The sequence below is a fragment of the Manis javanica genome, chromosome 16 (genome assembly GCF_040802235.1).
Source record: "Manis javanica isolate MJ-LG chromosome 16, MJ_LKY, whole genome shotgun sequence".
In the NCBI taxonomy this organism is placed as follows: Eukaryota; Metazoa; Chordata; class Mammalia; order Pholidota; family Manidae; genus Manis; species Manis javanica.
In genome coordinates this window covers 18,806,653-18,831,801 of record NC_133171.1, presented here as the reverse complement: position 1 = coordinate 18,831,801, position 25,149 = coordinate 18,806,653, and positions in this window count along the sequence as shown.

Below are 25,149 nucleotides of genomic sequence, written 5' to 3'. Positions count from 1 at the left end.
TCGAATATAGTATCACACTGATTCTGAAAACCTGATTAGATTTTTGTTTTCCCCATTACATGGTAAGTTTTGTGAGGGGTGAGACCACAACAGCCTTCGGTACCATTTTATCTCCAGTGATCAATGTTCTTTTAAATGAGAATGAATATACGAAAGGATGGATGGATGGATATCAATCTTTTCTACTTACATCTCCTCTGATTATATTTTATATTTACTGAGATAGTATAGAATCCAGCTGTGATCCAAAATGAGGGAAAATACCTGGTTTTCTTTGCAGGCGATTGGAAGGAAAGGTGTCACACACATATAAGCAGAGAGAGAAAAATGGTTAGGAGTGGATGTAAAGAATTCAAGGAAAGGTTTGCCTTACTTAATGGAAGGTGTATTTTCTATAAGCATGTTCTTGGAAAAATGGATTGCTACTCAACTTCAAGAAACTACTTAAAACTAAGGGTCATTTGACAGGTTGCTACAGCGTGGCAATGCCCTCCTAAGCCCAGGTGTCCTCTTATTTGCGTTTTCTCGGGGTGTGAAGGGCACTCACAGTGCTTGCAAGCTTGTCAAATGACAAAGAATCCCCTGGTTTGGGAAAAGGTTAAGATCCATAGAGTAGAGCTCTGCTTTAATGGCACAAAAATCAACTTTCTTTGATCTACAAATTTGGAACTTTGAAAAATGGATTGTTTATGAAGGGCATATTCATGACTTGGCAAAATGCTTATTGAGTGAGTTGATGGAGGTGGGAAGGCGAGGACCAGGCAGGGACATGCTGGCCTCTGGGTCTTCTGAAATCACTGCAGAGAGCAGAAGCTCAGATGGGCCAAACCAATAATTTCCCCCCAATTTTTATTTGGCCCTGGAGCACAGTGGTTTCTTAAAAACCATTTGCTGCCACATGTTGAGTATTCAGGGGGTCAGGGCCTCGGGGAAAACGGAATGGGTTCTTAAATGAAAGGGTTGGTGCTCAACTCCTGAGTTGGCTCCAGCGTGCTTCCTCTCCCGGGCACTGCCCTGTAATCGATGCAGGGCGATATTGTTGACAATAGGCAGCTGTAGCCTGCAACACATGCTGTTCTGCGTTTGGCTCCCTTCTCAACTTTCAAGAAAACAGGTCACTGAAACCCACCTACCTGCCCTTCGTCACCTGGTGTGTATGGTACACATAAGCCGTTGAGAGGAAAACAGATTATCCTGAAGAGGACGTAAATGGATGCTTTGTCGTTTGGGGTATCACATGACTCTAAAGCACATGACTCTTAGGAACGTTGTGTTTCCGAAACACTTTTCACTTTGCAATATATACCTCGGCCAGGGTGAGGCCACTGGTGTTCTGGCTTCCCTTTCTGACTTGTCATTCAGGTAATGACCTGAAATGTGAACTTAGAAACTTGACTGTCTGAGACATGGGGGTAAAGGCAGCTTTTGAGACATCAGTCTGGCTGAAAGCCAGCTCCTTCTCCCTCCGTCACTGTGGCTCTGAACTGTGTGCTGCCATCTCCCAGGGTTAGAAGGGGAAACTGTGTCCATCAAGGACCATGACCCCAGGACCCCTTTGCTGTGCCATCTGACAGCTCTCTGTACTCTGGCCACCCTCTACACTTCTGCTTCCATGGATAATTCAAGTTCAAAAAATGTGAGGGAAATTCAGGATTTCACATATATACAATTAAGGTGGATTAAATAGAGCATGTCATGTTGCCCAGTACTTTTAGTTTGGGTTTAAATTATTAAATTTGTTCTTACTGTTTTCAGTCCTTTGAATCTTTAAAAATCTCAGATCACAGTTCTTTTAGGGGAAGATCTGATCAGTTTAGCACACTTTCTCTCTCCTCTGAGGCTGAGCTACCTTCAATCCCATTTTAGTTTCTGGAGGAATAAACTCATTTCTTATTTGGAAGGTCCCTAAGTCCAGCCTCACTTATGACACTAGTTGCAAGTTCAGAAATAATCAGGAACCCCACTTGGGTTCAATAGTTCACTAGAAGGACTCTCACGGAAGTCACTGAACATTGTTTTACTCCTGGTTATGGTTTATTACAGCAAAACGATTCAGATTAAAGTCAGCCAAGGGAAGCGGGCCGTAGGGTAGAGCCTAGAGAACGGGAAGTTGCTCTGTGGAGTTGGGTGGCAGCACCTACTCGTCCCAGCAATGATGTGCGTGACATACAGAGAGCATTGACTGAGGGAAGCTCACTCCAGTTGTGATGTGCAGAATTTCACTGGGGCTCAGTCATGTAGACATGGTTAATCACAAGTGTGTCTGACCTCAGCCTCCAGCCCCTTCAAAGGTTGGGCTGATACTATGTGGCCTGAGGACCCCTTATCATAAGTCACATTGTTAGCATAGACTGTCTGGTATGGCCCAGCATTGTAAACTGACATTCCTATCAGGCAGTTCTAAAAGCTTAGAGATTACCTTTTAGGAGCCAAGGGTGAAAGTCAAACCTATCTTTGGGCAAGATTAATCCTTTGCATAAAGTATTAGTTTCAGTAGAAAAGGTCTGGTTACCTAGCTGCTTCGCTAACTCAACTGGTATCTGCCGCTTATTTCGTTTCTTTTTTTTCAATCTTATAACCAGCTTATCCTCTGTTGTGAAATGACTTTGATCTTTCCCAAAGCTAAGAGGGTGTTTTTATGTTTTTTTAATTTTTTTTATAACCAGCAGAAGCTTTTTAGTTTGAGATATATGAGGATTTGGGGCCTCCTTCTTGACAAACTTGGAATTGGGTGGTGTGTTTCAGAAGGCACAACTCAGACTGAATTCTGTGACACATGCAAACCTTTATTAGTAGGCAGGCAATATATAAGTTTAAAACAATAACATTAAAAAAACACTCAGAAGACATTTATTTACCTTCCCACAAAACCAGTCATGAATATGAGTGGCTAAGTCTGATATACCCTTGGGAAAAGATAGCTCTGCTGAACGCCTGTTCATCCTATGGAGAACTTCTGTCTTTGGTCATGGCATTGAGCTCCTGGTTTTGGTTTCATGAACCCTCTGAAGTGAAAGATATTTTTTAAGTTCAATGAAGTCTCAGGTCTCTGTCCTTACAAAGCTTTCTGCCAGTCTTGAGGAAAAGGTTCATTTGATGCAGATGTGAAAGTGTTCAAGCTTCATGGCTCAGATGAGTAGTTAGGTGGTGGAATCAAGATTCTAGACACAGACCCCACTGCCCTAGGCCTGGAATGTCCTTTCTAACAGCTGTAGGTTGTCCTTGTCCTAGATCCTTACACTCTGTCTAGCAAAAGCAGAGGTGCCCCTATGATATCCTGCCAATCTTGAATTCATTTCACTGATAGAAACCCATTTATTATGTTAATCATAATACCTACCAGGGATGGGGAAGCCTTCTGGAGAGTTGAGACTGGTAACTCTCTAGGGTGTGGGCTCCAGATTATTCTTTCAGGTGCTAACTGAACACTCTTTACTGTGCATCCTAATTAGTATACATCAAATGTTAACTAATTGCCCCTAGGATATACGTGAAAACTACCTTGTGAATATAATATGCTATCTATTCTTATGGGGAAGTATTTAAACTTACAAACTATTTTAAATATTTTAATACTTAAAAGTGCACATTAAGCAATATGAAAAGCCCTTCTAGAAAAGGCTGTTGATTTAGCTCCAAATTAAATGGCCCACCTGGATTATTTGATTTTCTTTTTAAAATATCTGCCACTTTTTGTCCAAAGGCCCCTTGACAAAGATCTGTAAGGTCAAAAGTATTTTCATAGTAACTCTAAGATGCTATGTGCCTTTTACAGAGTACATTTGCAGTAATGGTGAAAAAGGAATGGTGGGTAAAACTTATGGCATTTTAATGTTAACTAAGGGGGTGGCACCAGACTGAAGAACTGAATGGCGCTCACTGGGGTCTTCAAAGTAAAAAAAAAAAAAAAAAGCCAATCTCTCTTAGAAATGTCTTTAATGAAAGAATACAATTTATTCATTTTACTGAATCTTGACCCTTGGGTAAAAATCTTTCTAACATTTCATGGGAGAAATGGGAAGTATACATGAAGTGTTTCCACTTTTAGTTGAAGCATGAAGGTCATGCTGAGGTCGAGCTGAGTTCTGCGCTCACCTACTGGCTTTTTCATGGAATACCATCTTTCTTTGGAAGAATTACTGACGCACAAACTATGATTGTTCAGATCTGTGTATTTGACAGGCATTTCCTTGAAAACGTCATTGGAAGTAAACAAACTACAGTGTTTGTTGCCAAGGATAATATTTGAAACTTCAGGTGAAAAATTCAATTCTTTGAAAACTTGTATCCACTCTCACCAGTTAGTGAAGTTCCCAATTCTTAAAGATTTTTCTGATGAGCTCAAGGGTGATATTAACAAATGTGCTCTTTTGATGCTGTATAGTGAAACGTGGGAACCTTTGGAGTATCAGCTTAACTCAGTAAAGCAATATTTTCTGAAGTATCAGTGAAGGATGTCACAAATCACGAGTGGTGAAAGAACCATTCAGTGCGCAAGATAAACCAATGGATTTTAGTGTCATAGAGTAAAAATGTTTTCTTAGATGACTTAAAATTCCACACTATAACTAGACTTTAAAAAAACTACTCAGTGTTTTGGTGTAAATTCAAAAAATCATATCCACAATTATCTGAAAAGAGCTATTAAAATACTCCTTCTCTCCCCAAAATATGTCTGTGTGATGTCAGATATTTTTCATATAATTCATCAAGAGCAACACATCTCACCAGACTGAATACAGACCCATATAGAGGAGAATCCAGGTGTTTCTACTAAGTCATATACTAAAGAGATCTGGCTACTCATCTCGTAAAATATTTTTCTTTAAGAAATGTAATTATTTTTCATAAAAAATATGGGATTTAAAAAATGTGTTTATCATTGCTTATTTTAAATAAATAACTGAATATGTTTAAGTTTTTAGATTTCATTTCTAATATAGTAAAATATTCTACATTTCTAATGTAGACAAATACAACCCATATAAACAAAACTGGAGCTTTAAGTTAAAGCATGTACAGGTGTCCTGAAATTTAAATTTTGACAACACAGTTTTTAAAAAAAAGAGGTGATAGCAGCACTTTGGCACAGGACTCTGAAGAATGGAGAGCGGTCAGGCTTCTTACAAACTCATCGTGTTTCACAGATTGAGCGTCAATATGTTCTGAAAAGAAAGAGAATGATTGAATTGTACAGAAGGGATTTTGAAGATTAATTTTTTTTTTACTTATTGTCTTTACTTTTAAATATAGCAGTATACTGTTTGGAAGGAATTTCAGTGTTTACTTGTGAAATAACTTCTTCTAAAGTATATGCAGAATTGAATACCATATAGAGTCATCTTTAACTGGTATGGGTATTTCAGTATTTTTCTACTCTCAAACAAAGACACAGAATGCTTTATGTCCCCAATGACTATTTCTCTAAATGTATTTTTTTGTACCAAGGATTTTGTTTTACTTTTTATTTTTTAATGCACAATATTAGTTATATTTTTAACTCAAACATTGAAGTTATTGACATATTTGATAAATTTCTGTGCTCACCATCCTTCATTGTTTCTTAGGCTCCAGATTTCTCCTTGATGAGTGTATGCTTTAATAATTCTTTCAGACAGGTTTGACAGTAGACGATAAATACCCTTAGTGTTCATATGCTTCACAAGTGAATGATAATTTAGTAAATATTTTATTTTCACAGTTACTTACTTTGTTCCCTTCTATCTCTGTTTTTGCTGATGAGAAACTTAGTATTTCCTGGTAGATACTCTGTTTCTTTTGGATCTAAAGATAGGCAATTCAGGCACGGTAGCAGGACAGAAAAAAAAAAGACATATCTGGGGCAGGTAATACTTTCAAATCCCAATGTAGAGACAAATGTCAACTCTGCTTCTGAAGAAGAGTTGACCCTGGGCTCATCCTGTGCCCAACCAACAAGAGACAGTCAATGGAAGTTGTTGTTCTTTTGTTTTGTATATTTTAGTAAAGAATGAATGAATGAGTTTTGCCACCTGTGTTGCAATTATCATAAAATTCAAGCTTTTGACAGTGGAGGTACTGAGGTAACTTAGCAGTCTAGATTGTAAAGTTGTTTTGATCACAGATACAAACTGAGACGTGAGTGGGTGGTTAGTGTGGTAGAACTCTCATGCCCCATTCCCTTTGCTAGGGCTCCAACAGTCTTGCTAAATTTTGCAGGGTGGGCTGGACTGGACTTGTGACCCAGAGTGGTTAGACTTGGTGTGATTGTAGGGGCCACTATGCATCATACCTGGGAGTGAAATTCTCGGGAATATTTCAGGGCTTTGAGTCAAGGCTTCAGTGAAAGCCAAAAAGTCAGAAACAAAAGAGATCAGAACCCTATCAGTCAATGAAGCACAAGTTGGTGTGAGAGCAAAAGTCTGGGGCTTTTGGAGAGAAAGGTCTTGACCAAAATATTTCTGCTGTGCATGATGTGGGTACAGGTTGCCTGGTTCAGCTACAATGGTAGATCAGTTATGTTGGTGCATTTTCTGTGATACCATGGTATTCACTCTGCAAAGTACATTTACATTTAGGAAAAAAATGTTCTTAATGTCATTTTTCTAAAAATTAGTTTGTGTGTAGGTGGTCAACATCGGATGTTTATAAAACCCTATAATCTGATTCTGCCTGTTAGCATCACACCCTCACTCTGGTATCCTGCTCCGGGCACTGTGTAGGAAAGAGTGTATGCATTAGATGTGAGTTTAAAACATCTTTTAACCACTGGGGATATGTGGGCTAAAATCCACTGCTTATATCACACACACAAGCACTTAAGGGACAGTCTAGGGAGATGAAGTATCATGTGTAGAAACTCAAAGCAGAATCTTTGAAGTCAATGAATGAAAATTCTGCCTGGCCACAAAGGAAAAAGAAAGGCTTACAAAATGTAGAGTCCCCCTTTCCTTGCAATACAGAGAATTGCTTAAGAGCTGCATCACCTTTCAGGCTGTCTTCTCGGTTGCTCTGTGTCATTGAATCCTACCTACTACACTCCTTGCCTTTTGTTTATTTCTGAGCTTTTCCCCTACTGTCAAGCTCCTCTTCCCTACAGCTGGGACATTCACAGGGGGTGTCGTTCGTTGGCAGCGTTTGTGTTTGTGATTTCTTTGACCCCGCTCTCCTGAGTAGTAGGGTCAATAATGGTTTCCAGTCCTTGTTCCAATCTGGAGGTGGCAATGTACTTTTGACTTTAAATCCCTCACTGGGAACACCTTGGTTTCTCTTAGAAACTGGCCAGCCCAGCTCCGTCTCACACCTACTTCCAGCTGCCGTGTTTCATGAGCCTGCTGACAGTTTTACATAGTCCCAAAGCCTGGGAAGGTGGATCACAGATTTACCCTGTGAAAATCAAGCTGGAGAAAAGGTGAAAGAAATTGCTCTTTGTTAGCCATTTTGAGTTCTCTGTCTTGAGGACATGGGAAAGCTTATCTCCCTGTCTGAAGCCGAGTATTAGGTGCTGTGTTCTATATGGTTGGACATAGGATTGAAATTCATGGGCAAAACTCAAATGTGCACAAAGGTAGCTATTATTCACCAAAACTGGACCCTCTTGTGCTCAGTCAATTTGAAATCTCCATCAGGGAATCTTTGCCAACCATTCCCTGCTCCTGTTTCTCCAGGACCGGTTGTGGATGGGGAGTGAGAAGTTCCGTGGCAACCAGGAACAAACACCGGCCTTGCAGACTGTCCTGCCCCTCGTGTCCTCCTCAGCCTGGGCCAGATGCCTCCCCTCCCTGGGCCCATGGCCAGCAGGCCTGTCTCCTCTGCATCCCCTGGCACCGTTGCTCCTGCCCAGCGCACCAGGACAGCTCCCGCCGCTGTGCCACCTGCTGACCAGGTAGGGGACCCGTCTCCATTCTCACGCGCTCTCTGACTCCATGATGCTCTCACCCTGGCTCTTGGCTTTGAACTGAGCATCCCACATCCTCTGCTTTGAGGTCCTCCTGCCCCTGGCTGGTAAGCGCAGGAAATTATACTCTAACTTCTTAGGTAATTTGCCACCCATCTTGTGCACGTACGTGGAGTGGGCAATAGGAACTTTCTCGAATCTTCTCCATGTTTTTCCAGTATTATGGGAGACATGGGAAGGTATATGGCCAGCTTTCTTCAGGCCCAACCAACATGCAGGGCTGCTTGCTCAAGGCTGGGCCGGGCTCATGCCGAGCTCAGTAGTTTGATGGACATGAGGCTGCTGTGCTGTGCTCACCAGAGAACTCTGTAGGCTGCTTCGTTTGGCTCCACAGGAACTGGGAGAGGGATATTTTGAGTGAGCATAAGATTTTTAATGACTCTAATCAGAGGAGTAAAATACCTGAAACTTTCTCAAACACAAAGTTCAATAGTTATGCATATATTACAACCTTCATATTTTCTGAACTCTAGACTATCGAACCTTAAGTTTAAGAATTCTAAGTTCCTAATAACCCTTGGTATTTCACTGTAATTTCAAATACTTAATTTTCCATTGTAATGTGTTTTTGTTCTCTAGGATTTGGTAATTTCCTTACTTTTTTAAATATTGGAAATGACATTTAAGGGCCCTGTACAAATGTCTAGAAGAAAAATTGATTTCTGATAAACTTGGTCAGTTTATTAAGTCATTTTTCACACCATCAATTATGTAAAATAATTCAGCTCAGTGGTGATGTAACAAAAGACCATGTTGTTCAAATAACTAAAGCAGAGGTTGACAAGGAGACTTAGAAGTTTTAGAAGTTGAAAGTCTACTTGGTGTCCTCAAACCCTGCAAAGTACATGGTTTTATACCTGGACACTGTCATCTCGTCTTGACAAAGTAAGTCATGGAAACACCTATCTCTTTTTTAAAAAATTATCGTATCATTAATATACAATCATGTGAGCAAATTGTGATTATTAGAGTCCACCAATGATCAAGTCCCCTTCACATACCCCATCACAGTCACTGTCCATCAGCATAGTAAGATGTTATAGAATCACTACTTGTCTTCTCTGTGCTATACTGCCTTCCCCGTGTCCCCCCCTATATTATGTGTGTTAATCATAAGGCCCCTTATTCCCCTCCTCCCTCCCTTCCCACCCATCCTCCCCAGTCCCTTTCCCTTTGGTAACTGTTACTCCATTCTTGGGTTCTGTGATTCTGCTGCTGTTTTGTTCCTTCAGTATTTGCTTTATTGGTATACTCCACATATGAGTGAAATCATTTGGTATTTGTCTTTCTCTGCCTGGCTTATTTCACTGAGCATAATGCCCTCTAGCTCCATCCATGTTGTTGCAAATGGTAGGATTTGTTTTCTTCTTATGGCTGAGTAATATTCCATTGTGTATATGTACCACATCTTCTTTATCCATTCATCTACTGATGGACATTTAGATTGCTTCCATTTCTTGGCTATTGTAAATAGTGGTGCAATAAACATAGGGGTGTGTATGTCTTTTTGAATCTGTGATACTGTATTCTTAGGGTAAATTCCTAGGAGTGGAATTCCTGGGTCAAATGGTATTCTATTTTTAGTTTTTTGAGGAAACTCCATACTGCTTTCCACAATGGTTGAACTAATTGACATTCCCACCAGCAGTGTAGGAGGGTTCCCCTTTCTCCACAACCTCACCAGCATTTGTTGTTGTTTGTTTTTTGGATGGTGGCCATCCTAACTGGTGTGAGGTGATATCTCATTGTGGTTTTAATTTGCATTTCTCTGATGACTAGTGATATGGAGCATCTTTTCATGTGCCCATTGGCCATCTGAATTTCTTCTTTAGAGAGGTGTCTGTCAGATCCTCTGCCCATTTTTTATTTGGATTATTTGCTTTTTGGTTGTTGTAACATGTGAGCTCTTTATATATTTTGGATGTCAACCCCTTATCAGATATGTCATTTATGAATATATTCTCCCACACTGTAGGATGCCTTTTTGTTCTACTGATGGTGTCCTTTGCTGTATGGAAGCTTTTTAGTTTGATATAGTCCCACTTGTTCATTTTTGCTTTTGTTTCCCTTGTCTGGGGATATGTTTATGAAAAAGTTGGTCATGTTTATGCTCAAGAGAGTTTTGCCTATGTTTTCTTCTAAGAGTTTTATGGTTTCATGACTTACATTCAGGACTTTGATCCATTTCAGGTTTACTTTTGCACATGGAGTTAGACAATAACTGAAGTTTCATTCTCTTACATGTAGCTGTCCAGTTTTGCCAACCCCAGCTGTTGAAGAGACTGTCATTTCCCCATTGTATATCTATGGCTCCTTTATTGTATGTTAAATGACCATATATGCTTGGGTTAATATTTGGGCTCTCTAGTCTTTTCCATTGTTCTATAGGTGTGTTCTTGTGCCATTACCAAATTGTCTTGATTACTGTGGCTTTGTGATAGAGCTTGAAGTCGGGGAGCATAATCCTCCCCAGCTTTATTCTTCCTTCTCAGGATTGCTTTGGCTATTTAGGGTCTTTTGTGGCTCCATATGAATTTTAGAATGATTTGCTCTAGTTCATTGAAGAATGCTGTTGGTATTTTGATAAGGATTGCATTGAATCTGTAGATTGTTTTAGGCAGGATGGTCATTTTGATAATATTAATTATTCTTACCCAAGAGCATGGGATGAATTTCCATTTATTAGTGTCCTCTTTAATTTCTCTCGTGAGTGTCTTGTAGTTTTCAGGGTATAGGTCTTTCACTTCCTTGGTTAGGTTTATTCCTATATATTTTATTCTTTTTGATGCAATTGTGAATGGAATTGTTTTCCTAACACCTATCTCTTTGATTTGGTAATGTTGGACTCTGATCAGAACACTGTTCAGGAAGGATGTAAGGTGAATTGGGGAGAAATTAAAATGTATACTGTGAGAACTATCCTCAATAACCATAAATTACTTTTTATGTTTGTGCATATGTTAGCTTTATTGGAAGTAAGATACCATTATTTATTTTCTTGCCAGATGACAGAAAAAATGGGAAATGTGTTTGAAGTCATAAATGTTTACAATCATGAATCTAGGGGTACATTTCTACTTCTAAGTGAAGTAGGAACATGATCATTACAATTAGAATATTAACTTGAAGTTAAGTGGCAATCAAAAATAGAATTACGTTTGCAGATAGCAACATATAGTTTATAAAACATTACCTAATTTTATCCTCACAAAAACGTTTTGAGGGAAGAGTTATGTTCCTCTTAATTTACTAGTGAACCCAGCTGTCAAGTTACTTTCACAAGTTAAATCAACTACAAATAAAGCTGGGACTCACATTTCATGATGATTATTTAGCAAATAAATTCCCTAATAGTTCTTCAGGTACATTTGTGAACATTCTTTTATCCAATATTTTAAAGACACTCAAATAATGTCACCTCTATAAAACATCTTAATTGTTCATACAGATCCATTTGCCTTAACTTTTTATTAGGAAACACTCAAACTTGTAGAAAAGTAAAGAGAATAGTGTAATACACCCATGTAGTCATCAGCTAAATTTAATGTGCACATTTCACCATTTTTGCTTGAGACATTTTTTGCTGAAGTATCTAACATAAATTATAGACCTTATGATATTCCATCCCTAAATACTTTAGCAGGTATACTGCAAAAATAGACATTTTCCTATTTAGCCACCTACTTAACTATTATGTTATCACCCCTAGGTCCTTAATATTAACTAATACCCCATCCATAAGCAACTTGCGCACATTCGCCTTTAATGTCTTTTCATGAAGGTGTGTTCAAAATAGGATCCAGTTCAGGTACAAACTCTGCATTTTGTTGTTGTCTTGTAACAGCTTTTCATCAGGAACCTATGCACCCTCCCTTCTCCTTTTCCCCTGCCCCCTATGCCAGGTACTTGCTGAGTAGACCCACCTGGCTGTCCTGTAAAAAGTTCCACTGTCTAGATTTCTCAGATTGCATCCTTGTTTAATTTGTTCTTCTTATGTTTGCTGTTCTTATTAACTGGAAATTGATCTACAGTTTCAGTTAGGGTCATGTCAGACATTTTTAGAAAGACTGTGTCAGAGGTGAGGCGCAGGGGCCACGGGTCTCCTTGTCCCCCCCTTACTGATGCTGGTATTGACGATTATGTCAGATGATCCTCGTTAACATCTGAAGTACTGTGTGTGTGTGCACGTGCATGTGTATATGTGCATATGTGTGTGCGTGTATGTGTGCACATGTATCTGCGTGCATACGTGTGAGGTGTGTGTGTGTAGGTATGAATTTCCAAAGGCTAATTTGAATCTACAGTGACCCTTGCAGTTGATTGCATTTTAGAATCAAGGGAATGTGTGAATAAACCTGCATTAGGTCAATTAAGATGGATATAGAAAAGATATTTGCTTCTATTGTGCATACTCACATTCTCTTCTATGTAGTGGTCTCGATATGTTAATAATTTTTAAAGTAGTTTTGTTTTCACTGAGAGTAGCACTTTTAAAGCTCTTCGGTGGAGGGACATGTGGCCTGGCTTCACTAACCTGCAAACAGCGCCCCCTCTGGGTACTGTTATCATCCAGACGGTTTTCTTACTGAGCAGTTATAAAGATTTATGACCAAGTTATAAACAGGAGAAGGGAGCTTATGTTAATGAGGTCAACACCGTTTCTGTTATGTCTTTGACTTATTAAACAGTCCCCAAAGGGAATACCTTTTCCAAATGGGCTAAACAGAGAGATAAACTTTTACCAGCTGAAGACTTAAACTGCAGCTGTACTTCATGATGTGGCGCTGTGTCTACATCTGTGTGGACCCATTCAAGGAGACCCATATCACTGCTCCTAGTATATTAATGTTTATGTGTGATTTGTGTATATGGTCATTTCTGTAACTATTTCTCTGTTTCCATCAGTTTGGGCTGCCATGACAATACCATAGAATGGGTGCTTAAACAACAGACATTTATATTCTCACAGTTCTGGGAGCCAGAAAGTCGAGGCCAAGGTGCCAGCCAATTCGATCTCTGGGGATAACGTTCTTCACTGAAGCTGGCTGCCTGCTCGCTCACCCTCACGTGGCTGGGTGCGAGAGAGCAAGCAAGCTCTCTGGTGTGCCTTCTTATGTAAGGGTGCTAATCCCGTCATGGGGCCCCATCCGCATCTAGCCCTAATTCCTCCCCAAAGACTGCACCTCCAAATAACTTCACATTAAAGGTTAGGGCTTTCGATATATGATTTTGGGGGGACAGAAACATTCAGGTCCATCTTTATATGGGGAGTAGGCGCAGGGCAGGAAAGAACTCTATCTGTTTTGTTAGATTACCTGGCTTACAAATCAGCCGCTAGAGATTTAGGTTGTATGTGCCAAACATCTGTGTTTCGCATCTGAGAAGTTGTTTCTGCTATGATCTGGTGACATTTGATTGAATGAGAGCATGCCTATCACCATTATATTACAGTAAAGGGACACAGCAGAGAAAAGTTCAAATACTGAGTGTAAGGTTGATAGATGGTATGGATTACCTCATTCTAGCACAGTGCGTAAGCACAGGGTTACAGTTTTGTAGTTAATATTTCAATGTTTTTTCAATTTGTACAGCCTTTGATAGGGAAGCCACCGGCTTGCAGTTGGCTGGGGAGGGAAACCAGACAGCTGCTCATGCATACTGATGAGGGTTTTGTCAGTGCAAATTTGGAGAGCCCTTTAAAAAATTTAGTCCCAAGTGTCTACTTTGAGCTTCCGTATGATATGCGATACAAGACCACTTAGCCAGCAAGTTTACCTCTAACTTTAGCTTCACCTGAATTAAAGCTGGTGCGATACTGCTATAGACATTAGCAGCTTTAAAGTGCAGAAAGGGAGAAGCTGAAATTAGATGCAGTCCAAGGGAAGAATCACAAGACAGTCACTGGTGGTTTTGTGTTGTTTTCAACATTTCAGGAACTCTCTGATGAATATTAGGGTAAATGAAACAATTTACTTCTTCATAGGAGCACATTTTTAATGCTATTTATTTCCTACTTTGGCAGCTTCAATCTACCTACATACAAAGGAAACAAAACAAAAGAAAACAAGCTGTTTGGAGAATTGATTCTCCAACAAATCCCTCTCAAAGGAGCGAGCGTCCCCAGCAGAAAAAGATCCATCACATCTGCTTACTCCTCAGACATCTGACCATTGGGCTGCTGAAATGTTCCATTAAGCAAGATAGCTGGACAATCATTGTACCATTTTGTTCTGGAAATGGAGCTGGCCTGGGGGTATGAGCTTTGTTCTTTGTGTGACGGGAGAGAGAAGAATATAAGCTTCCCATATCCTCTCTCACATTACTGAAGTGACCAGTCCGTATATTAGCTTAGCATTAATGCTTTCTGTAGGTAAGACTAACATCTCTGCAGCCTTCTGCAGTCCCAACAGTGTTGACACCTGTACCAGTGAAATGAATAGAGAGTACCTGTTGTCATGGACTGCAGCCGATGCAGAACAATGACAGGTTGGCAAAGGGATGGTCACAACTAGGACAGTAGTCAAAGCCAGGAAATGGAAAATAGCCTATACTTAGCAATAGGTACCTACACAGGAACTTGATTAATTAATTAATCCAGCAGATATTTATTTTGTGCTGGAAAGTATTATAATATTTAAAGACCCCCAAGGGGGAATTAAAGATGATGGTGTGAGAAGTGAGACAGAGGCCTCCTCCTAAAGCCACATATAATACGAAAATATAATTAATATAACTAATCCTGAAAGAGCAACAGGAAATAAGGCCGTGCCAGACTGTGTACACCTGGAGAAAAGAGCAGACCTCATGGAACAAGGTAACGTACCAAAGCCATGATCCAGCGGGACCCAAGTCCTTCCCCCACCCCAGCCCACTAGTGGGAGGAAGAGAAATGCAGTGGAGAGGGAGTAGAGGCCTGGGACTGCTGAACACCTAGCCCTGGAGATCTGTTTTGGGAGCAGGAATGCACATTGCCTGGTACTCTGGTGATTAGTGGGGTTGGAAAGCTAAGACAGGCAGAATACCTGGAGAGACAGAGATTCCAGCTGCTCATGGAAAACAGGGATCCACATTTGGCTGCTCTGAGACAAAAGAAAGGCGGGCAGTCTGAGAGACTTCCTAACAGTGAGAGGGCTGCTAAAGGGGCAAGGATTACATAGAGCTTATTGCTCAGGAGAAAGGATAGGTAGGCAAAATTATCTGGGTGCACTCTGCCAAGCAGGTTGGCAACTTTCAGGAGCTACAGGCACTCCATCCTCCTGGCTGGATACACAGCTCCAAGACCTCCCACCATGATATGCAGCCTGCTGCACCTTCCTCCTGGCCAGCCCACACCTGACTCACAAACCAGCAGCCCCTGCACTGGTGTCAGGTCAGCCAGAGGGAAACCCTGCCTACAGCAACTATAAATGCAAAGCATAGAGGCTTACACCTGTGTGTTCTTCCCATTGGTTCTGGCAGTGGAGACAGGCATAGCAGCTGGGAAGCAGGAAACAGCTCTTTCCTCCCCCCCAGGCACCAGCACTGCTCCCCTGAGACCCCCGACATTGCTCCAGGGGCTGAGCAGTTCCAGAGAGTAGAGCACTAGAGGGCACCATATACAGATATGAAACATCAAAGGAAACTGGTTCAAACAAAAATCCCTGGAACACCTGAAAAAGGATCAAGTGAAACTGACCTTGTCAATCTTCCTGAAAGAGATTTCCAATAAAAATTATAAACATGCTGATGGAGATACAGAAAAATATTCAAGAACTCAGGAATGAATTCCAGTTGGAAATCCAATCATTATGGAATACAATGGAAGGTTTTAAAAGGAGATTAAATATGGTGGAGGAGACCATAAATGAAATAGAAACTAGATAAGGGGAATAAAAGAAGCTGAGGCACAGAGAGAAAAAAGTATCTCTAGGAATGAAAGAATATTGAGAGAATTGTGTGACCAATCCAGATGGAACAATATTCATATTATAGGGGTACCAGAAGAAGAAGAGAGAGAAAGGGATGTAAAGTATCATTGAGGAGGTAATTGCTGAAAACTCCCCCAATCTGGGGAAGGAGATAGTCAAGCCATGCCATGGAGGTGCACAGATGTCCCAAGACAAGGGACCCAAGGAAGACAACATCAAGACATATAATAATTAAAATCACAAAGATCAAGGATAACGACAGACTTTTAAAAGTAGCTAGAGAGAGAAAAAAGATCACATACAAAGGAAAACCCATCAGGCTATCATCAGACTTCTCAACAGAAGCCTTAGAGGCCAGAAGGGAGTAGCATGAGATGTTTAATGCAATGAAGCAGAAGGGCCTTGAACCAAGAATACTATTTGAAGGAGGGATTAAACAATTTTCAGATAAGAGAAAGTTGAGAGAATTTACCTCCCACAAACCACCTCTACAGTGCATTTTGGAGGGACTGCTATAGATGGAAGTGTTCCTAAGGCTAAATAGATGTCACCCAAGGGATAGACAAAGAGTACAGAATATGATTTGTAACATACAAAGAATGGAGGAGGAAGAAAAAGGAAGAAAAGAAAAAAAGAACCTTTAGGTTGTATTTGTAATGTTTGTAATAGCATACAAAATGAGTTAAATTAGACTGTTAGATAGTAAGGGAATAACCCTTGAACTTTTGGTAACCGTGAATCTAAAGCCTGCAGTGGCACTAAGTACATACCTATCAATAATCACCCTAAATGTAAATGGTCTGAATGCATCAATCAAAAGACAGAGAGTCATTGGATGGATAAAAAAATAAGACCTGTCTATATGCTGCCTACAAGAAACTCACTTCAAACTCAAAGACATACACAGACTGAAAATAAAGTGTTGGAAAAGATATTTCATACAACTAACAGAGAGAAAAAAGCAGGAGTTGCAGTACCTGTATCAGACAAAATAGACTTCAAAACAAAGAAAGTAACATGAGACAAAGAAGGACATTATATAATGATAAAGGGGTCAATCCCACAAGAGGATATAGCTATTATAAATATCTATGCACCTAACACAGGATCACCTACATATGTGAAACAAATACTAACAGAATTAAAGGGGGAAATAGAATGTAATGCATTCATTTTAGGAGACTTCAACATACCAGTCACTCCAAAGGACTGATCAACCGGACAGAAAATAAATAAAGAGACAGAAGCACTGAACAATTTATTAGAACAGATGGACATAATGGACATTTACAGAATGCTCCATCCAAAAGCAACAGGATACACATTCTTCTCAAGTGCACATGGAACATTTTCAAGAATAGATCATATGCTAGGCCACAAAAAGAACCTCAGTAAATTCAAAAAGATTGAAATTGTACCAACCAGCTTCTCAGACCACAAAGGTATGAAACTAGGAATAAATTATGCAAAGAAAATGAAAAATCCCACATCACATGGAGGCTTAACAATACGCTCCTAAATAACCAATGAATCAATGACCAAATAAAACAGAGGTCAAGAAATATATGGAGACAAATGACAACAATAATTCAACACCACAAAGTCTGTGGGACACAGTGAAGGCTGTGCTAAGAGGGAAATATATTGCAATACAGGCCTACCTCAGGGAAGAAGAACAATCCCAAATGAACAGTCTGAACTCATAATTAACGAAATTAGAAAAAGAGGAACAAATGAGGTCCAAAGTCAGTAGAAGGAGGGACATAATAAAGATTAGAGCAGAAATAAATAAAATTGAGAAGAATAAAACAATAGAAAGAATCAATGAAAGCAAGAGCTGGTTCTCTGAGAAAATAAACAAAACAGTTAACCCCCTAGCCAGACTTATCAAGAAAAAAAGAGAGTCTACACACATAAACAGAATCAGAAACGAGAAAGGAAAAATCACTACAGACACCAGAGAAATACAAAGAATTATTAGAGAACTCTATGAAAAATTATATGCTAACAAACTGGATAAACTAGAAGAAATGGACAACTTTCTGGAAAAATACAACCTTCCAAGGCTGATCAAGGAAGAAAGAGAAAATCTGAACAGACCAATTACCAGCAATGAAATTGAACTGGTAATCAAAAAACTACCTAAGAAAAAAATCTTTGGACCAGATGGCTTCACTGCTGTATTTTATCAAACATTTAGTGAAGACCTAATACCCATATCCTTCTTAGTGAAGACCTAATATCTTCCTTAAAGTTTTTCAAAGAGTAGAAGAAGAGGGAATATTTCCGAACTCATTCTATGAGGCCAGCATCACTCTAATACCAAAACCAGGCAAAGACACCACAAAAAAAGATAATTACAGACCAATATCACTGGTGAATATAGATGCAAAAATACTCAACAAAATATTAGCAAACCAAATTAAAAAATACATCGAAACGATCATTCATCATACAAACTGAATTCAAAAATACATCAAAAAGATCATTCATCATGATCAAGTAGGATTTATTCCAGGGATGCAGGGATGGTACAATACTAGAAAATCCATCAACATCATCCACCACATTAACAAAAAGAAGGACAGAAACCACATGATCATCTCCATAGATGCCAAAAAAGCATTTGACAAAAGTCAACATCCATTTATGATAAAGACTCTCAGAAAATGGTTATAGAGGGCAAGTACCTCAACATAATAAAGGCCATATATGATAAACCCACAGCCAACATCATACTTAACAGTGAGAAGTTGAAAGCCTTTCCTTTAAGTTCAGGAACAAGACAAGAATGCCCACTCTCTCCACTTTTATTCAACATAGTTCTGGAGTTCCTAGCCATGGCAGTCAGACAACACAAGGGAATAAAAGGCATCCAGATTTGTAAAGAAGAAGTTAAACTGTCTCTGTTTGCAGATGACATGATATTGTACATAAAAACCCTAAAGAATCCACTCTAAAACTACTAGATCCAATATCTGAATTCAGCAAAGTTGCAGGATACAAAATTAATACACAGAAATCTGTTGCATTCCTATGCACTAATGATGAGCTAGCAGAAAGAGAAATCAGGAAAACAGTTCCATTCACAATTGCATCAAAAAGAATGAAATATCTAGGAATAAATCTAACCAAGGAAGTGAAAGACCTATACTCTGAAAACTACTAGACAAACATAAGAGAAATTAAAGAAGATACCAATAAATGGAAACACATCATGTGCTCTGGATAGGAAGAATTAATATTGTCAAAATGGCCATCCTGCCTAAAGCAATCTACAGATTCAATGCAATCCCTTTCAAAATACTGACAGCATTCTTCAATGAATTAGAACAAATAGTTCTAAAATACATATGGAAACACAAAAGACCCCGAAAAGCCAAAGCAATCCTGAGAAGGAAGAGTAAAGCTGGGCAGGTTATGCTCCCTGACTTCAAGCTCTTCTACAAAGCCACAGTAATTAAGACAGTTTGGTACTGGCACAAGAACAGACCCATAGACCACCATCTGCAGAACAACAAGGCATCCTGCAGTATGGGAGAATATATTTGTAAATGACATATCTGACAAGGGGTTAACATCCAAAAAATATAAAAAACTCACACTCCTCAACACCCAAAAAACAACCCAATTAAAAAGTGGGCGGAGAATATAAGCAGACAATTATCCAAAGATGAAATTCAGATATCCAACAGGCACATGAAAAGATGCTCCTCATCACTAATCATCAGGGAAATGCAAATTAAAACCACAATGAGATATCACCTCACACCGGTTAGGATCGCCAGTATCGAAAAGACTAAGAACAACAAATGCTGGTGAGGATGTAAAGAAAGGGGAACCCTCCTCCACTGCTGGTGGGAATGTAAGCTAGCTCAACCATTGTGGAAAGCAATACAGTGTTTTCTCAAAAAACTAAAAATAGAAATACCATTTGACCCAGGAATTACACTCTTAGGAATTTACCCAAAGAATGTAATTTCTCAGATTCAGAAAGACACATGCACCCCTTTACTCTGTTTGGAGTAGAGAGAAGAGATGACATAAAGGAGGGAGGCATGAAAGTGAGCCTTGAGTAATTATTTTTGTTAGCAGTGTGAAGGTGGGAGCATCGTTAAACCTCAACTGTGCCAACTGCCTTCATTTCTTCTGCGCGTTCAGTCTTTGGGGGTTATGCCTCGTGACTCTGGGATACTTGGGGTAACAAAGCCATAACCTCCTTCATGTGTCTGGATATGGGAAAAGAGGGCTAAGTCAGCTTAGTTTGACATGAGATGGGGAAGAGGTTTGCCAGCTTTCTTGAAAGATGCCCGTTTCCAATTGAGGACATTCTGCATGCTTAGGCCACCCACATGTGCAAGCCCCAGATAGTAATGTCTGAATGTGAGTGTGTGTCTCTTCTGGATGTGTGTACATTTCTGTGGCAAGAAAGAACAAAAAACAAAATCTTATAAGTGGTTCAACGGGTTAAATAGAGGGTTAAATTGGTACACAGCTTTAGTTACATTTGTATCAACTTTCCCTTCTCAATCTTGGAATGATTGTTTATACACACACAGAGCAAGCTTTGTAGGAAAGTTTTGTTGTGGGGCAGACCCCAGAGTTATGAAAGCATTTGGATGGAGCCCTGGTTCCTGACTGCGTTTTGAGGTACCCTTGAGACCTTGGATGAGTCACTTCATTGGAGGGAACTTTGTTCTATCTTTAAATGGAAGGAGTTAAACTAGTGATCCGTGTACACCCTTCATATTTAATATTCTATGATACGAGGGATTCTGTGAATAAAACTGGAGTGATCTTAGTTTTGGAAATAAGGCCTTCAGAAATCTAGTGTTGGGAACATTGGCACTGTTTGATTCCTACAGTGGGTAATTCTGCTGACTACGAGACATGCTGTCCCTCACTCGGCCGTGGGATGGACACAGAGTTTGTCAGTGTTGCTGCATTTGAAGCGGGGTCCTGCGGAGCACAGATGGGAGGGGATGAGTTGCAAGCTTGTAGGTGTCGGGTGGGTAACAAAACCAGTTCGGAGATGAAGCCGTCTTTTTCCTGCACTTCTTGGCTGCCTTGAGAATATTGTCTCCCCTAGTATTGCTCTTACCTGAATTTCCTTCAGGATGGCAGGAACATCAATAGGTGATGATGGCCATTTGGTAACTCAGGGGAGCTGTGTTGTGTGGTCCCAGGAGGTAGGGTCATCAGGGTGAGTCAGGACCTTCTATTTAGTGGGGACCAGGTTATAGAACTCACCCCTTCTGTACTTTGCTTAAGTTCATACATATTTGACCAGCAATAGCACTAGTTGTTTTCACTCGGCAGCACTGGTTACTGTGCGAGGCTCTGTGTTAGGCTCTATGGGAAACGCAAAGACGGTGCTTTTCTTCTAAAGATAAAGAGAGAAAAGTCTAGTGAGGGAGACTCAGTTCATGGTAAGCAGTTATCAATTATTACAGAGTACCGTGACTGTTACTTTGTTTCCGTGAAATAAATGCTCATTATGTTATTTATATGTATGGAACCAAACTATGACCCTGCTTAGACTTTTACTCAGAGGTGATGTTACATTATGTGATGGGCAATGACTAGTCATGCTTAGAAACCCAATCTAGTTCATGCCCAGTGGAACCCCAAGTGACCCTTGAAAAATACTTGGATGTTCAAACTACTTTTTCATTTGATAGGAAATGGCTAACTTAGTTTTTCCAAGTTGAAATATGTAGGGCAAGTTATAATAGACCATTTTACTTCTTAAGAAATTTTGATGGTTTGGCTTGCATGATACCCTATCATGTAAAATGTTTTTGCCCTACAGCCTTTTCGTTGTTCTAGTCCAATTTAAAGCCAGAGCACGAGGGTACTGGTACTTTTGATATTTATATTTCAATTAAGGCTCAGGACGTGGACAATATGAGAAACCAGAGGGGTAATTTCTTTACCTGTAAATGTAGATTAATATATGAACGTGATTCCACAGTTCAAAGACTATTACTGGAGAGTAAAACTCCTTGTCCTAAAAGCATGAAGGACATTTTATTTCCTTGGTGGCTTCGATGAGATAGTAACTATGGTTACAAGCCTTCCAATCCTTTGATTCTTACTTCCCAAATTTAGTTAAACACTATGGAAGTAATTTCTAGTGTCCCATCCTTACTGTTAGAGATATGAGACACATCTGAAAATACAAAAATTGAGATGGATGCGGTCACCTGAAATGTTGGAGGTGACAGAGAAATCCCTATTTACATACAATGACTTCTAATTTGAAGTTACAGTATCTAAAAATCTAGTAACCTTCAGCAGGTTCAAAGAAGCACCTGTTTATAGGCCATGAGGTGCCGGGGCCGCACTGTGTTCTACGGCTCGGCTCGCGGCTGTTTTTCTGCAGGAGAAGAGGAACAGCAGATTTACCCACAATTCCGTCACTGTCTTTTTTTTAGCAAAATACTTCCGTATGAAAAAATACGCACTAATTTAAATCTTTCCTTTCTGTTAGAACAAGTATAGAATGATAATACTCAGGTGAAACTGATTCACACCACTTGAAGATACACGTCCTCTCATTTGTAAAAATGTGCTGGGCCTTTATTCCTCCCGTCGGACTATAAGCATTAATGGCTATTGAAAAAAATCTCCACGTCGAGGCCTGGCTCGCCAAGGGGCAGCTGTACAGTCGGTGCCAGGAGACTCGAGGCAGGGGAATGAAGGTATGTTCTGCCACCTTTCCATTACTGAACAGACCCTGTTCTGGCGAAACATAAAAAATGTAGAATGTGTGGACAGAAAACAGTATTTGCAGAACACTGAATTCAGTGAAGTTGGGAAGTCTGGCAATGTTGGGTCTGCTCTTTGTCCCTAATACGCTGATTCTCATTTTGAATATCCGGGTGCGGGGACACTGTGGGCGTAGTCTTCACAAGGTATTGGACCAGGAGCCCCCCTTTCTGTTAAATCTGTTAACATCTATTAAATGTTGTAAAAAAGTACGATTTTGAGGAGAAGAGTGTGAACAGTGCTGCCTTAGCCACCACCCCGTTTCCTACCTTGGGTGGGGAGGGAGCCGTGGGGAGAAGGATCTGGGGCTCCAACGGCTGGTCAGGGGGCAGACCTGCCCCTGTGGGGCCTCTGCAGGGCTGGGCTTCCGCTGCGGCCCCTGCCTCGTCCACACCCTGCGCCTCGTCCCCCCAGGGTCTGTGGACGGCACGAAAGGTGAAGCTGCTTTTCTGCTCTCCGGGGCTTAACTTCCTTAAGTGCTCGCTCTCTGGCCCAAGGCTCACACCAACACTGTCCCGAAATACCGGCGCCGAGCCCTTTGGCACCTCTGTCACCTCCCTGGGACGGTCCCATGTCATCTCTCATGTTCCACCAGGTCGCTGGGAATCAGAGGCGTTTTCAATGATGTAAGGGGAACAGAGAAGGCATGTGAAACCCTCATCCGAATGCAGACAAAGAGTTCCAATATCACTGGTGGGTTTGTTATTTTTTTAGATACTAGGTTTATTATTATTTTTTAAGTGCTGCTTTTTTTTTTTTTTTTTTGCAAGAAGCAGTAGTTTTGAAGGGTCCCCGCCTTTTCTTTTGATGCCAGTTCATGAAATCAACAGCTCCACAAGAATGAGCCCATGCGAATCACGGGGGGTGATGATGAATGGGCAGCCAGCTAAGAGCAAGGACCGTTTCCTCTGGTTCGTTGTTTTTGTTTTTTTCCTAAAATGTGGGTGTGAGAAGGCAGTTGTCTGGTTAGACGGCAGGACGCTGCTCCTATGCGGGCCTGTAGCCTAGTGCCAAGGAACCTCTTGGGCTTGGCTTCTCCCCCTCAGAAGTGAGGGTAATTGAACTTAGTTGGTAGGTTCCCTGGGAAGGCAGAGGTCGGCAGGGGGGACCGGGCCCGACGCCCAGGTGACTTTCTGCCTCTCACCCGCAGTTTGCTTCCACTGTTGACCTTGCAAATGCCCGGGGCCATTAGCTGGAAGGAATGCCACAGGCTTCTCGGAAAGGAGATCGGTGCAGGCGATCCTAGGAATGGAGGTGATTTCTAGACACATGCGCCAAGGTTCCCTGGTGGCCGAGGGCTGCTTAGGAGTATCACATGGCAGACCAGCGTGGTTCTCTGAAGCCCAGAATCAAGAATCCTTCCTGATACCTGGGGTTGGAGTGGGGGTCGCCCTTGGCCTGTTCTCAGGGGGAGTCGCTGGTGTGCTGAGGGCAGACACACAACTCAGACATCTGGCCGTGCACTCCACTGCCTGCTGCCTGGCCTCTGCACATTAAAACGGTCTTTCAGTACAAAAGCTGAAAGCAGCCCTCGATCAGACAAGCCCAAGACCAGCCAGGGGGCCCAGACTTCTTCTTCCCAATGTGCACAAAGGAATATTATTTGTCTCTTCTTATGTAGGATATCTTACAATTCCTGAGATTCAGTGGAAGGTGAAACCTAGTATCAAACACAGGCAAGAGGACATAGACCAGTTTTTCCTCCAAGAGCTGCAGCTTGCTCACACTGTCTCTCTGCCTCTGGGTCTGTCTACCTGTCTTTTCCTCTCTGTTTCTATCTTTATCTCTTCTCTCTTGTCTTTTCTTTCCTCTCCCTTAGCACAGAGACAGTGTTTAAAAATCTTCTCTCTGATAATATTTGAAAAGCAGTAGTCCTTGGCCTGTACTTGTTACTTTTTCAGAGTCCAACAATAGTTTTCCTGTGCTCGAGAGAAAATAGCCAATCTTTTGGAAACAACTTTTTGTAAACAAAAATTTTCATTTCTGTGGTGCTCCTGTACAATTTGCAAAGAATTTTCACATGCCCAATCTCATTTAATCCTCACAAATATTGTTATCTGCTCCATATTATAGATGAGAAAAACAGGGATGTGGGGCGGGTTGAATGTCACTTAGGCCAGACATGTCCACTCAGGCAACATTCTTCTAACTCCAGAGAACAAAGTCTACCCACGTTAAACCAGAGCCCCTAGGACAGAGCAGTCGGTCGAGCTGCACATTTCTGGAATGACTGGGAGAGGAGGGTGCCTGGGTCTTGCTGCCAGAGAGCACGTCTTTGTAGATAGAGTGGGCAAGAGGCCCTAGGAGGCAGCAATTTGGTAGGACAGAAAGAATGAACTTCTCTGCTTTTGATTGGTTTGTCCTTGATGCCAGTACACGTATCTGGGGACAGGGTTTCGTTCTATCTGCTTTCCCCCTGCTCCTCATTCATCTCAGGTGCATCACCTTGCAGAAGACACAGTGAGTGCCCTGCCCGCCGGGCCCTGAACCCGAGGGCCTGCCTGGGGATGTGGGAGCCACACGCGCAAATGCAAA